The sequence below is a fragment of the Hyperolius riggenbachi genome, chromosome 3, assembly GCF_040937935.1.
Source record: "Hyperolius riggenbachi isolate aHypRig1 chromosome 3, aHypRig1.pri, whole genome shotgun sequence".
Taxonomy (NCBI): domain Eukaryota; kingdom Metazoa; phylum Chordata; class Amphibia; order Anura; family Hyperoliidae; genus Hyperolius; species Hyperolius riggenbachi.
In genome coordinates, this window is record NC_090648.1 from 302,994,647 (window position 1) to 303,006,693 (window position 12,047).

Below are 12,047 nucleotides of genomic sequence, written 5' to 3' on the forward strand. Positions count from 1 at the left end.
CTCCTCATAACTGCAGTCACCACCAGCCGGTACTAAGAACTAACATAATTGTGCACCAACCACATCAGTGGTTGTTGATGGCTATGGCCCTGTACTTCAGTTTGTACTGAAGTAGTAGATGTGTGCAGCCTACTGCCACAACAGATAGAGGCAGTGTTCATCTGAGATCCCTGTGTGGATTGTAGTGGTGGTGTGTGTGGGAGGTGGCACATAGTACTCTGCTCAGGTGTGCCAGCTTTTCTTTCTCTTGCGTCGGGTTGGGTAGGAACTGTGGCATTTTTCTCCATAAAAATGGAGATACACTATTTGAGGACACCCAGGGGGAAATCTCATAGACCATTGTCTGCTCACAACTCGAGGCACTTGGTTGCAAACACTAATTTGTAAGCCCTAGCAGGAAACTCTATCCACGACACTAACCAAATAGGTTTGGTAAAGGTGCGCAAGTGGAGGCGGTAGCCAAAGCAAGTGTCATGTATGAAGCCCAGTGGATAAAGGACACAAGCAAGGGTCCAGATGTGCAAGTTTTTAGAGTTTGTGTTTCCCGTTGGGTCCCCAATTTCTTACAGATTTGTGCTACGAGTAGGGATCATCCATGGATCCCCTCAACTAGACTAGCTCAAAAGAAAAGTTCAGATTAGATTTGTTTTCTTTAAAACCCACATTTGCTTTTGTAAATGTTTTTGTTAGGATGGTGGGAAATAGACGAAACGAGAATTTTATCAAACTGAAAAGATAGGTAAAGAGTATCAAGGCTCAAATCCACTAGCAGCCTTTTCTAAGGAGAACATATGAATTGGTGATGGGAGATTTGGGTGCAGAGTAAAGCCGGTAAAAAGCTTACCCTGCTCTTGCACAACTACAGGCATCGTTAATGACTAATCCCCCTCCAGGCCCCCATGGGTAGTGGGGGTAAGGTGTAATTCGGCTTCCAGGCCTCACTCCGCATTAGCACGGCAGACTACTAGGTATGGTCAAAGAGATGCAAATAGTTTTGAGTTGATACAGGATTATGCAAATTATATATATATATATATATATATATATATATATATATATATATATATATATATATATATATATATATATATTATTTTTTATTTATATAGCGCCAACATCTTCCGTAGCGCTGTACATAGTACAAACAAATAATGGGGAACAAATATACATAAGAAATGTAAGACACTGTACAGTCATGACATTGAATAGAATTAAAAATACAAATACATACATAGTTGATGAGTAGTTGGTACATGTACATATGTTAACATTACAGCAGTATGAGAAACACTAGGAGGAGGTCCCTGCCCTTGCTAGCTTACAATCTAGAGGGTAGTGGGGAGGAAACAAAAGGGAAGGAAACATAAGGATTAATGTGTCAGCCAGTGTGCCTTCAGTGCTGCCTATAGCAAATTATAGGCTTGTCTGAACAGGTGTGTTTTTAGAGTACGTTTAAAGGTTTCCAGACTCGTGGCATGACAAACCGGCTGAGGGAGAGAGTTCCAAAGGAAAGGGATAGCCCGTGAGAAGTCTTGGATGCGAGAGTGAGAGGAGGTGACTAGGCTGGAGGACAAAAGGGTCTCCTGTGAGGAGCGGAGGGTCTGGGCGGGGAGGTATCTGGAGATTAAAGAGGAAATGTATGGAGGCGATAGCTTGTGTAGAGCTTTGTATGCAAGTGTGAGAAGTTTAAACTGGATCCTTTGGGCAACTGGTAACCAATGGAGGGATTGGCAGAGAGGGGCTGCCTCAGAGGATCTAGAAGAGAGGTGGATGAGACGGGCCTATAATATATCCTATTATAGGCAAACTCATATGGGTAATCCTCATACTTCATACCCTACCCCACTACAGCCATCTTCTCATGGTGAACCTACATATGACCATCAAAAATACTCTGTACCTACATATCCTACGTAAACTCTAAGTTATTCACAACCATACTATCCACTCATATCAACAGCTATGTCTAAAAGACCACCAATTCCCCTGGACAAATATCCTGACACATCACTCTTCACAGACCTACGGTAAGTGGCCAAGGTAGTGGACATAACAAACCACTAGAAAATGCATCAGACAGTGACTCAATTACCATGTGTAAATATCTGTTTGTGGAGTAAAATATAATGTAGCCGTCAGGCCCGTCAGGACTGGCCACGCGTAGCTTTTTCCCGACTGCAATTAGCGCTATTGCGGGACGCAACGCGTACAAAATTACGCGTTGCCGCATATCTATGCGTTCGTAATGCGGCAATGCGTATTTTTGTATGCGTTGCGGCCCGCAATAGCGCTCATTACAGTCAGTAATGCGGAAAAAGCTACGCGTGGCCAGTCCTGAAGGGCCTGTCGGCAAAAACGAAACTAGCTGGCAGCGGGGGACCAGAGGATTAGTGAGTGGCTGCGAGGGCACAGGACTGCTGCTGCAGGGGGCTGGTAGAAGCCCCAGGTGAGTAAAACTCATTTTTTTTCTGGCTTAAGTGTCCCTTTAAGAAATTTCATTCAGAGTAATAAGTCATTGTGTAGGACATATAGGCAGCAGAAAAAGAGTGTAGTTGTCTATAAGGGCTCTTTCACACTAGAGCCCATTTGCTGCGTTTAACCAAGGTAAAATGAAACTCCATAAACTTTCATTTTACCTTTCACACCCGATGCTGCGTTTCGATGCGTTGTGGTACAACGCACCCTGGAGCTTTTAATCGTCGGGAGCCGGCGTTTTCCCATCGGGTTAATTATTACCGCCACTGATTGCTTCGCACCGCAGCATTCCAAACACACGCCGCAAGCTATTCAATGCGTGCAGGAGAACGGCAAAAAGGGGGGGAGGAAGAAGTAGCGCAGTGAGCCGAAAATTGGGGGTACGTTGTGTGGCGCGTAGTGCGCTGAAAAATGGGGTCAGGATGTGCGCTCAAAAAAATGGGGTTACGTTGTATGGGCGCCGCGCCGAGAAATGGGTGTGGTCATGGACCACAATGTGGGTGTGGTCGAGGGTGGAGACAAGTTTATATGAACTTAGCAATGGTGGGACATTAGATTAGGACAGTGGTGGCGAACCTTTTGGAGGTCGAGTGCCCAAACTGCAACCCAAAAGTCACTTATCTATCGCAAAGTGCCAACAGCAATTTAAACTAAATACAAACGTTTTAACTCATACATGAACATTATGGAAAATCCAAGTTGTGAATAAACTCTGAAGATAAACGATTTCATCCATCCTACTCCTAAAAAATTTATTCATTTTTTTAAGAACCTCCCAGTTTCATTTTCTGTTTTAAAAAGCTGAAAAAGTCGGTTTAATGCTATTGTCTCATATGATGATGATTCAGCTTTTTCCATAGTCTCGCAGTTAGCAATCATGTGACCCCCAACAAGACAAATTCAGCAATCATAAGGCCCCCCCATCGAGATAAATTCAGCAATCATGAGGCCCCCACAAGACAAACTCAGGAATCATGAGGCCCTGTAATAATTGGTGTCAGCACGCAGAGAGAATCTGATTATTGGTGATCTGCAGTATCGCCAATAATACAGATGTCACCCGATTATTGATGATCTGCAGAATCACCAATAATACAAGTGCGACTAACCTCTGAACACCTAAGACAGTAGATAAATGATAACAACAGTAATGATAGTACCAGAGCGTGGAAATATCCACCACACGGCGATTCCTCAGAGGTGTGGTTACCTCTGAATGGGAACCCCGTGTGTGAGATCCTCAGGCCAGGCAAAGAGAGGGATCTCGGCCTCAGGCAGTAATAGTCTGCTAGGGCAGGCGTCTCGGAGAGGCAAGCCTCAGAGATAGCCCTACAGTGGGAGACATTCCACTGCAGGGAGAAAGGTCAGGCGAGCAAAGGTTCGGCAACAGAGAAGGCGGCACAGTACAGAAACAGAAGGCTGATTCAGAGTCGTTTAACAGGCAGGGTCGGCAACTTGAATCAGATAGGCAGAAGTACAAGAACGATAAGAGTAAGAGAAGTCAGGGCAAGCCAAGGTCAAAACACAGGTAAATATACACAATACAATCCTAATCTGAGGTGTGACGTCCTTGGTGACAACACCTGGGAAACTGAGCTAAGGTCTGAACGCTAACACAAGTGTATTCACGACAGCAGACAGTGAGCAATTGACAACTGTGGGCTTAAATGCAAAAGCCCTGTTCCAGCAGCCCAGCCCAGGGGGCTGGAACTGAAGTCTGCAAGTGATTGGCTGGCTGAGGTCAGCTGATCACCAGATCAGCTGACCCGTCTTCTAAGACAATAAATGTCCTGCCGCCTCGCGCGCATGACCCTCTGCACATCCGAGAGGCCAGGTCCCCGGTCAGCGCACGCCCGCGTACGGAAGCCCGCCGGCTGGATTGCGGGGCCTGCCGCCATACTGAGAGGCGCGGCGGTGACTGGCCCGCTCTGTGCCGGCGGCTCCGTATACGAGTCGGAAGCCGCCGGCTGGGAAGCAGAAGCTGCCGCCATGCTGCCCTGCGCGGTGGCGGCGGCGGCCACGCTATTCCTCACAGGCCCCCAACAAGACAAATTCAGCAATCATGAGGCCCCCCCATCAAGACAAATTCGGCAATCATGAGGCCCCCACAAGACAAACTCAGCAATCATGAGGCCCCCAACAAGACAAATTTAGCAATTTTGAGGCTCCCAACAAATCATGAGGCCCCCAACAAGACAAATTCAGTAACCATGAGGCACATAAATAGACAGCATTTCACATAAATAGGCAGAATGCCCAAGTAATATGGTAGATGTAAGGAAATTTAAGCATAAGTATATACACTGTCAGCAGCCATTTTGTCTCCCCTGCAGCCATCTTAAGAATCCATGTATAATATAGTGAGCTTTTAAGTTTAGCCAGAGTTTGAAGCTTCTATCTGTCATGCTACACTGCATTCTCACTTCTTCAATTCTGTTCTATCTTTGTCCATCTCTTCAACGTACAGGAAACTTTTATTGTGCCACTCTGACACCTGCAGAGATGTCATGGGTTATGCTGGGAAAGTCCTCTCGTGTATTATGTAAAGCATGTATTATGTAAATCGAGGACTGGAATTTCTATGTCTATTGAGTTTGCGCAGGATGTACAAATTACTGTATAAATATAATGATTCAAAGGCAATACAATCAATCTGTCTATCAGTCACAACCTGTGTGTGTGTCTCTTATTGTGGCTGACCAGATTCAAGGCCAGTACTGGTATAGATATCACAAAGTATTATCTCAGTATTATTTCTAGGTCATTCCTGAAGGTCCAGTGAGTCTGTAAAGTGACCACTTCCTTTCAGCTGGGGATCTCGTCCTGGGATTCTTCGAACGCCTCAGTTCATGTAAGTACTAATTATGTCTTTATCTTGATTGAAGACTGTTTATTACTTATATGAATTGCTGTGGGTGTCGAAGCAGGCAACTCGGGGTTTGAATAGTATTCAGACTTGGGGTCTAAAATTTTGATAGTATAATATATAGACCTTAATTTAGAAAAAAAAAAAAAGGGGGAGAGGGATGACAGGTAATAGGTTAATAGGTTGACTTTTGGTAAGTCTAAATTTTCGGACTTTTTAGGTAAAAGTCTGAATGAATTGGGTGTCAGATTTTTTTGGGAAAAATCTGTATATTTTGGGTTTGATCAACTCATCAAATATGCTTCTTTAGGAAAGAGGCGCAAATAGGTTTCTTTAGGAAAGAAACTTATTTTCCTTTTGGTAAGGAATATAGGGAGTTAGAGGGTTTTGATAGGCACCATAGTACATATTGATTATGTGGGTTCAAATACTTTGTGATTTCTAATATATGTTTGTCTGGTTGTCTGCTTATCTTATCTGTTGCATAGAAGTATAAGATAATTTGTTGATTTTTGTTTTTCATTTGTGTGGAACTTCAAGTCCAAATCATTATATAGAGTGATTTGGCTCCACTGTATTGTGTTTGGGTTTAAAGAGAATCCCTAGACTTGAATAATATATATAAGAATCCCTAGACTTTAATAATATATTTCTCTACTAATACAGTAACCTGAATAGATGGCCAAGAAAGTATATTATAAATTTGAATTGGGTGAGGAGGGCCAGGACATTGTTAAGTTAATTCCTGCCCCTACGCCTATGAGTTTTGAGTCATGTGTAGATTTTGTTATAAGGGTATCTGGAAAAAGATATTTAGTTCACCCCTGGGTAGAAAATATAGTGGAAAAGACAAGGGAAATGAAGGTTAGTCCACAATTCCCCTTAATTGGTAGTAATAGTCTAATGCATATGGACTTAATTAAGGACTTATGTTTAAAGAGGGAAAAAGATTTGTCATATAATACTAACTGGGATTATCAATATATGTACCAAGGAGCGAAGAATTGGTTAGAATTTGCCCCTCATTATTATTACCGAACAGTTGACTAACAACGTGTGTTGTATATACGTCTGGTTGCGCAAGCGATGGTATAAGATTCTTACTGTATTTCTGAAAGATGGGTCATTAAGATTTAATATTAGGGACGCTCATGAAATTCGGATGAGAACGGTCACTTATCAAAATCTACAGTATAAATTCTATGTACGTACAAAACTGGTTTCAGATGCCATATTCAATAAATATCTGTTTATACTGAGACTTGTACATTGACCGTCAGAAATTATCTGAATTACCCATGGGTCATTTACTATAAGCTTTTTTGTAACAGAACATTTCCGAAATACAGTAATGTAATTATTTCCTGTAAATTAGGATCTAGTTATAAAAGGACATGTATCATAATGTATTCATATGTATTGTGTACAACCTGACACATATGTGTGTAAATTGGGAAATTGTAGTGAGTGCATGTTTGTGAGATGTATGATAGAGAGGTGATAACTGCAGGGACGTAGCAATAGGGGGGAGGGGTACAGAGGTACTGACCGTACCCATGCCTTTGGTCCACAAGGGCCCCGAAGGGTCCACCTTCTATCACAGTATTAGCCCTCTATTGGTCCTGTAGTGGTAATAATTACTTCTATAGATGGTTTGAACAATAGCAGTCCTTAACACACTGTTCCCAGTGTGTCCCAATCCCCTCCTTGCACCCCTGACACTCTAAATGTCTTTGGTAAGTTTTGGCGCGCTGTATCAATTGCCCTGTATAGAGTTCTTGGGGGGGGGGCCTAATGTAAAACTTACACCAGGGCCCGCAGCTCCTTAGTTCACCCGTGAAAGTGTGTGTTGAAACCATGGGTATATCTGCCTCAATAAAATAGATTTTCTTCTTTCTCATCTTTAAATTAGTTGTTAGCAAATAGTTAATTAAACAGATACACACTCCTATAGGTAATGATTTTTAGAGGTAATCTTGAAATAATCAGAAATACTTAAATTGTCGTATTAAATAGTGTTAGAATTCCCCTGTAAGTTTGAAAAAGTTAAAGATGAGGACACGTCATTTTTAAGTGATCTAATCTGCGCCCGCCAACATCTGTGTGGTGAGGAAGTAAAAAGTTTATTACTTTTTAATCTAATGGGGTCTAACATTAAAACATTAGATTAATTAAGAAACATATATGTCCGTAGATGTGGAGAAATATCAGGTATTTCTGCATATATACGGATGTATTTTTTGATAGTTAGAAATAAATGAGTTAAAATTGTATTGAGATAGGTCCGGGTCTGTGACAAAAGATTCATTTTTTTTCTCTCTTTACTTGGTGTTTCCGGGTGGCTGCACAAAACGTCTGCTTGTGGGTTTTCATCTCCTGCCAGCAGAGGAAAAAAAAAGAGGAACTAACGTACAATATACCGTATATCTGTATGCATGTATATATACATATGTATATATGTATCTTATGAGTTATATTATTGGAGTGTTTGGAACAGTGAATAATTTATACATATATTTCTTTTGTCCCTATCTTTCTTTAATATACCTGCTTCTGTGTTCACTACACACGTGGCAGGCTCTAAATAAATCCACAAGGCTAGTATAAGAAGTTTTAAGAAGAATGATTTTTTCCTTAAACTTAGTGTCCTTAAATTAGAACTAGATTAATTAATTGATACCAACTGTCACCCAGGTCTATATGTATGTGAGTGAAGTTTCCCATATTACAGAATAGAGTTGTCTTTGTTTTTTTGATGAGGAAACTGAATGCCTGGGGGAAACCCATGCAGACATGAGGAAGACATGCAGACTCCGTGCAGATGTTGACCAGTCAGAGATTTGAGTAACATTACAAGATGAAAACACTGATTGCTATACCACCATGTTAGTATAATTTTTTTGTGTAAAAAGAATTGAGGTTTTAGTACCACTTGGTAACTTTATGGATATGATGACAGTTGTCACTTAGACCCATAAAACGTGTACTTAAAGTTAGAAATTGTATCACATTTATTCTTAAAGTAATAGTTAGTGGTGTTCATTTGAACAGAATTTCTATGGACTACTGAAATAACATTGTATTTCAGAGTCATATAGGATTCATATATTATATTCGGTGGTTCAATGCGGATCATTCCTAGACATTTTGAGGATAAAATTTTGCTCATACGTTGATAGGGAATGTTTAATTAAAACTCCTAACAGATAGATATCTTATATAAAAACACACCTACTTTTTGTTGAAATGCTGCCTCTGTAAAGTCTCTGTAAAGTCCTCCACATTTTGCTGGTCTGGTCCACCAGAATATATAAAAAATACTAATAAGTCCTCATCATATATCTATCTCTCTTCGCCACACAGAGAGAAGAAGGAAAAAAATGCTCCTCCAAAACCACATTATTAAAATGAAATGCAACTGTCTACATTCTGATTCAAATGTTTCTAAGTATCACTGTTAAGGAGATATTGTATCTGATCTTAGATTTGTACAACTATGAACGCAATTTTGAGATCCGTCTGCATGATTTGCATATAAACACTGAATTTCCTGTATTCGAGTTTCTGTGAGTAGTATGCTGTCACTGCATAATGCTTTAGCAGAAACGCCATTTAAAGCTTCATATATGGGTCCAGGCCATTATTGTGATCATTTCCTGTATTTAATAAGGATATATGTTTTTTTAAGCCCAAAACCTTTAAAGTAAAATAAATCCTTGCACTCAGCATAGGAAAATAAGTACATTTTTTACCCTTAGGAAAATAGTTTATTTTAGTGCTTGAACTTTTTTGACAAACTGCAGAATCATTTGATGTTGGTATGACAATTATGATGGATTTTTCACTGTTCTAAAGACTCCAGAGAGAGGAAAATACACTGTTTTATAGTGTACTGATTAGAAGCTTTACCTCTGACAGGATTTTTAATTTCAGTTCTGCTTGATCTGTAGTTCAGTGTCTGTTTAGTAAGGAGGCCTTGGCCTAGTCTCTGTAGTGCTGTTCTTTGTATATGTGCCTATAGAAGTGTGTCTCGGGGACAACCATAGTTATAATACCTTAAGCGCACTATGGGGAGAAGGACACTATAGATGTTCTTCCTTACTAAACATATATATATATAAAAGGGGACCCAACCCTACTACAGGGAGCCAATTCTGGCCACTGTTCCACTGTACTTTGACCCTGCTCATATCATGCCATATAGTCTTTTGCTAATTTTGACCAGACATTAAAATAACTTTAATGTATGGTCAAAGAGGGGAAAGAGTCCGCCAAAGAGCCCGCCCAGCCCAGGCCTAGTGATCTGTGTCATGTAGTGGTATAGTAAGAAGGGGTAGTGAGATATTGCACTAGGGCCACCTAAGTTCTTTGAATACATCATTGGTTGTGGTATGATTGTGGAAGGTATGATGGAACGGGGTATTGCGACTGGTAATGGAAAAATGAAAAATGGGAATTTATCCTCTCTGCCATGTATGGAGTCACATATTCGCACAGGTACAGCGACTCGACGACATGCGAACGGGGTGTTGCGAGAGATCCGTTAGGATCACAGAAAGATCCGCTAAGTATGTTTTGAAGTTCATGGTAGAGAGTATGAATCATCACAAGTACTAAAGTACTAGGAAAAATAAATGACTTATTGGATTTTTGGGAAAAACATGATGCTCGCACATTTTTCTTTATTCTTTCAGAAACAACTTGCCAGACATCTATCCTGAGGAGGACTACCTGACCAGAGCCATCCGGAAGTCATCCATCCAGAGGGAGTCTGAGGCTATCCTGAGTCTATCTTTACAGAAGGATTTCTTACTGGATCCGCTGTTTTGGGTGAAATAGTTCAACTAAGGCCTGAATCCCAGAAAGAGACTTTTCATCAGTTTCATAGTCGCGTGTGTCATCTGTTGAAGAATGGAACAAGATCTGGATCTCAGATCCAGGAAGATTGTATGGATTGTGGGACATTCTTATGTGTATTGGGCTCGTAGGAAAGCTACTAATAGTGACTATGGGGAAAACCTTGGGTTATCCAAAAATAACTTCATGATCTATTGGTTCAGTATTAGAGGGATGATTTGGAATATGTTTTTTGGTAGGGTTACTTCTTTAATGCGGAGATTTCCTATGCCAGACATTCTTATTTGTCACTTGGGTGGGAACGACGTGGGTAAAGCTAACACTATTGATTTGTTACACCGCATGAAATATGATTTTATGCGCATTCATGAGATCATTCCCCAATGTGTGTTGGTTTTTTCTGAAATCATTCCCGGACGGGTGTGGATTTTTCCCCAAGATAGATTAAGGGCCATTAAGACATTCATTAATAGGGCATTATCTAGATCCCTGCCAGCTATAAGGGGTTTTTCTTATTGGCATAATAAGCTTGAGGGTTCCCGGCCTAACTTATTCCGCCCGGATAGGGTTCACTTGTCGGATCAAGGATTGGATATTTTTAATGCCGATCTTAGATCAATGATTGAATCAGCTGCTATGAGGGGTGGGTCACTATATTGAGGATATGATAGAAAGAGAGCTAGTTGTAAGTCACATTATGGGTTACTGCTTTCTGAATAAGTAACAGCCTTCATCTCTGCTATATCATCCTTTAGGAAAGAATTATAATTAGGTTTTTGTAAGTTATATAATGGGTTGATATGTAATGAGCAGATATTTTTCTCAATTACTAAATAAGGCCAAATGCTGATAAATCCAGGGATTTTTTCTGATTGCCATTTTGGAGTCAGGAAGGAATTTTCCCTTTCAGGGGCTAATAACACTATGCCTTATAAGGGTTTTTCGCCTTCCTCTGGATCAGCAGTGAAATGGGCTGGTGTGGTGTTTTGTTTTTGGTTAAACTTTATGTACACACATCCTTCTTCAACCCAGATAACTATAAAATTGTATATTTATCAGTCAGAAAAATATATATATATCTACATATATATGCATACGTGTTGTTACACATATAATTCAGCAGACCTGATCTCAGTGGGCAATTTTCAGGGTACAAGTCTCCTATTTTTGGTACCTTGGTCTTTAGTAGATTCAAGTTGGCCATAGTTGTCTTACTAAGTTTTCCTAGAGTATTATATTTTGTCCTATCCTGATTGTGAATATAATTGATGAGTGCCCATATGTTTGATTAGCAGAGTCCTTCTAGTATAGTCAAATCTGAAGGTAGCCATCATTACAGTTGTCCTGTTAGTCCTGAGCTGGAAAGAGTATCTATGGCAGCGGTTGCTATTAGTTACATCTTTTTCTGCTTTGATTTGTAGGGTGTCTGTATAGATATTTACCATTACTGTGGTAAAACGTCAATTAGCTAACATTCCCTTTCCTTGTTAAATCAGAGTTATATCTGTTTGTCTGAACAAGCATAACAGGATTTTGGTCAGTATGATTGGTGCAATGGACTACAATGTCACAGCAACACAGTTGCCTTGAGCAACCGGATTGGTATATTTAGTATGGGATAATTGGAAGGCCAGAGATGTTGAGGATCTCATGTAGCTTTATTCCCTAGATTTCTGCTGTGATCTGTATTCCCTTTCACAAATGTGTCCTGGACTGAGGCCTGTAGCTACGTTTTGACCTGCTTGGTGAGTTCTGGCAGTACTCCTGTATTTCTGATCTCAGCCTCTGTACTCTGGGCATTAAGGCCTGAGTATGATTGTAGTTGGGTTGGTGTCCATCTGGGTTAACA